A 4,178-nucleotide genomic window follows, 5' to 3' on the forward strand; every position below is an offset into this window, starting at 1 on the left:
TGACTTGCAATTTTGGGATGTTGTCTCTAAAAAGCAACTCAGTATCTTTTTAAACAAGATAAGACCATTTTGAACTGGTTCTGTAGTTACAAATGGAGTATATGTACATATACATATATGTGCATTTTTACACAATTTTCTTTCAGATAAACATATACACATAGGTACAACACAGACTCATTAATATTCTCACCTTTAATGTTACAAGGAAACTTGAAAGAAATTTGGAGAAAATAGACATTAAAAGAATGAAAGGTTAAGTCAGTGGAAAAAATGGCGTAGATGATAGAGGCTTTGTTCATCCTTCTTGCAACTATGTCAAAATTGGGATGCAAACATAAAGCAAACAGCAAGCAAAGTCACCTGGGATCTAGATGAACAGAAGCACTATAACTACAGAGAGAAATAATTAATCAACCTGCAATGATAGAAGGTAGGAGGGGGTGAAGACGCCAGGCTGCCCCGTCTCGAGCGGCTGAGTGGGACAGAGGCTATGGTAGCAGCAGCTGGCAGCTGCAGACGCCTCTAAAGGGGTCGTGTCCACAAATGGACTTTTGCGGTGTATTGGCCACTTGAATTTAACCATAATTAAAATGCCAAAGGTTAAATACAAAGAAAGAAGCAGCAAGAGAAAAGCAGTTAGTTACCTACAAGGGAGCACCCATAAGACTGGCAGCTGATTTCTCAAAAGAAGCTATGCAGGACAGAAGGGCTTGGCACAAAATAGTCAATGTGATGAAAACCCAAGATCTACAACCAAGAATAATTTATCCAGCAAAGCTATCATTTAGAGTTGAAGGACGGATCAAGAGCTTCCCAGACAAAAATAAGCTAAAAGAGTTCAACACCGAGCCAGTATTACAGGAAATGTTGGAGGGACTTTTTTAAGAAGGAAAAAACATGTATCAAAAACATGAATAAAGAATGGTAATAACTACATTCCTATCAACAAGTACCTCAAATAGAAAAGAATGAAGTGCTCCAACTAAAAGATAGAGTGACTGAAAGGATAAGAAAACAAGACCCTCTACATAGGCTGCCATCAAGAGACTCACTTCAGATTAAAAGACACACACGACTAAAAGGAAGGGAGTGGAAAAAGATATGGCCTTGATTGACCTAGAGAGTATTTCACTGAATGAAATAAATCAGGTAGATAAAGACAAATATTGTATGATTTCATGTACATATGGAATCTAAAGAACAAAATAAACAACAACAACAAAATAGAAATAAATTCATAGATACAGAGTATATTTTGAGGGCTACGAGATGGGAGAGGGGTTGGGGGGGACAGCAAAAACGGGCAAAGGGATTAAGAAGTACAAATGGATAGGTACAAAATAGACATGGAGATAAAATAGGAAAATAGTCAGCAATGTTGTAATAAACATGTAAGGGGAAGAAAGATACTAGATTTAGTGGGGCGATCACTTTGTGAGTTATATAGATCTCTAATCACTATGCTGTACAACTGAAATGAATGTATTATTGTGTGCCAACTATAATTGAAAAGAAAAAACTTATCGAATTGTACAATGTAATACAAGCTTCAATAACCACCCCCCCAAAAGAACGAAAGGTTAAATTAACATGAAAAAAAAGACTATAGAAATTTAGCTACAAAAATTTAAAGTGGAATGGTTGACCTGAATTTTAGTAATAAATTACATCTCCTATCTTAATGCACAAAGGCCTCAAAGTCAGAACCACTTTTATTTTTATGCAGTGAAGATTTCACTAGACCAGCTGATGGAACAGAATCCTCAAAATGACTTTAATTTTTTTCTTCTACTTAAGGTAGGATTTCAACCTTATTCCCTTAGTAAGGGAAGCTAAGAGAATAAATTAAGAAGTTAACATTTCATTTCCTTAAAAAACTTCTATTGGATAAATGTATTAAAGTCCTATTGTTGCTAAAACAGTAGTTTATAAAAGAAGCTATAGGGGAAGAGAATTTTTTTATCCCCAAATGTGTCTCTTTGGTACATTGCTTGTATTAGGCTGGTTAATTTTAAGAAGGAGCACACATGCTGAAAACCAAGTATAAGGTGCCCTTTGCAAGGGACCTGTACATTTATAAGGAGAACCTCTATTTGTAGGGATGCCTCATTTGCTGTACTAGGAATTGGGTGTATGTGTGTGTGACTTGATCTCTAAAAACTCATATTGATGCAAAAGACAATGACTTAAATCTGCATAACAACCTTATCCTGTTTACTGTGCTTTCCCTGGTAACCTCCCATAACTGGCTCCCCTCTCCCCAACCCTTTCTTCTGTCTTCATCTAAAGGTGGTAGTTAAGGTACTAGCTAAGACCACCTTAACTCATGGAGTTACTCGATTATCCTGGGTTTCTCCCATGTATATAAAAGGGATATATGTTATGAAACTTTTTCTCCCTCCTATTAAACTGTCTTTATTACAGGGATATGTCAGCCAAGAACCCTGAAGGGTAGGGGAAATATATTTTTCCTTCTCTACAGAGCAATAGTACATACTGTATACACTGGGTGTGTCATAAGCTACACCATCTAGGTTTCTTTAAGTGCACTTCATGATATTCGCATGATAACAACAGACATTTTCTTGTCATTGAATAAACTTTCCTCTACCTTCAGTGTACTTCAGGCTGGTTTAATAATCAAGTAGATGTAATAGATTAGCAAGACTAAGTTTTTTTTCATTTAAAATTTTATGCAAACAAAATTTGGGGTGAAGAAGACTTAACTACTTGCCCCTTATTTCATAACGAGACCACAGAGAGCTTCCTACTGACAGAGTTGCCCTCAGACAAGGACCTGCAGCATCAGCATCTTCCTGGAGCTTATGAGAAATGCAGAGTCACTGGGCCCAACAGTCTTTGCTGAATCAGTATCTGTACTTGAATTAGAATCCTGAGTGATTTATACTCACATTGAAGTTAGATAAGTGCTGGTCTAGACTAGGTTTTTCTCACCTTCTCAATTTGGCGCAATTCTTTGTGTTGGGGATTGTAGATGTTTAGCAGCCTTCCTAGTCATTGCCAAATAGCTCAGGGGCAACATTATCTCTGGCTGGGAACCACTGGCCCTGAGTTTGAAAACTGAAGCGTCCTGACAGATTCCAATCAACAGTTATTCCTTATTCTGATTATAACTTCAAGAATACCACTGTATTCTTCAATATGGAGTGGAGTTCAGAATAGTACCACCTCAAAGAATAGATTTTTATAAAATTAAAATTTGACAAAGCCTATATGGTACAAATCTCAAATTATATGCCATAAATATATGAATATATATTTATTCATATATATTCTTATAATTAACAAAGCTTTGATAATATGGAATGAAATGGCAGATATTAATTTCTGTTATAAGTCTGAAATTCCTGATTGATTTGGCATGGGGGGGAGGAATAAACTTTCCTCTACCTTCAGTGTACTTCAGGCTGGTTTAATAATCAAGTAGATGTAAGAGATTAGCAAGATAAAAATAATAGAATTTAACACATAACATATGTGTGAGAACCTCGCATGTATGAAAGAGTCTGAGACTGCATGTGCAGGAGAGGTTTGGAGATAGAAAAGGAATATGGGTATACAAGACATCTTGATCTAGGGATGAGGTAATGCATTGGGGGGCCTTCAAAGGGTCATTACAAAATGATAAAATTAGATTTTTAGTAAAGAAAAGTTTGCCCTGCCATACAGGTAAGTCGAAAAGAAACTACCTCTGATAATCTTTTATTATGGGCAAGGCACCTAAATCAAGTTCTTCTAGGTAGTTAAAAGGAGGGGCAGAAGTCTCTCTTGAACCTGAAGCCAAAACTGCTCTTAGCTCGAAATAATCCCCATACCACTGAGGCACATCTTGGGGTGAATTGTTTTAAAATCTCCCAGCTAATGTCTCTTGAAACCAAGGAGTATAGCACCCAAAGCTTTACATCAAAGTTACACAGTTCTCTTCATTGTTGAAGAAGGAATTAGGAATTTCCTGAAGCTATCATGATTTGTATCCCGCCACAGTCAATGCTTTGAAGGTCAAAGGATGTGCAAGTCATAGTCCTCAGTCTACACTTTAGAGGGAACTTTAACTCAGGGTTGGCATAGGTGCTGGGAGGTGAGACCTCTGGAAGGTAGGAGAGTTAATGAGAAGAAGTAACGAAAACAGGATTCACTTGACTTCTAACTTGGTC

Source organism: Pteropus alecto, unplaced genomic scaffold (genome assembly GCF_000325575.1).
Source record: "Pteropus alecto unplaced genomic scaffold, ASM32557v1 scaffold211, whole genome shotgun sequence".
NCBI lineage: Eukaryota > Metazoa > Chordata > Mammalia > Chiroptera > Pteropodidae > Pteropus > Pteropus alecto.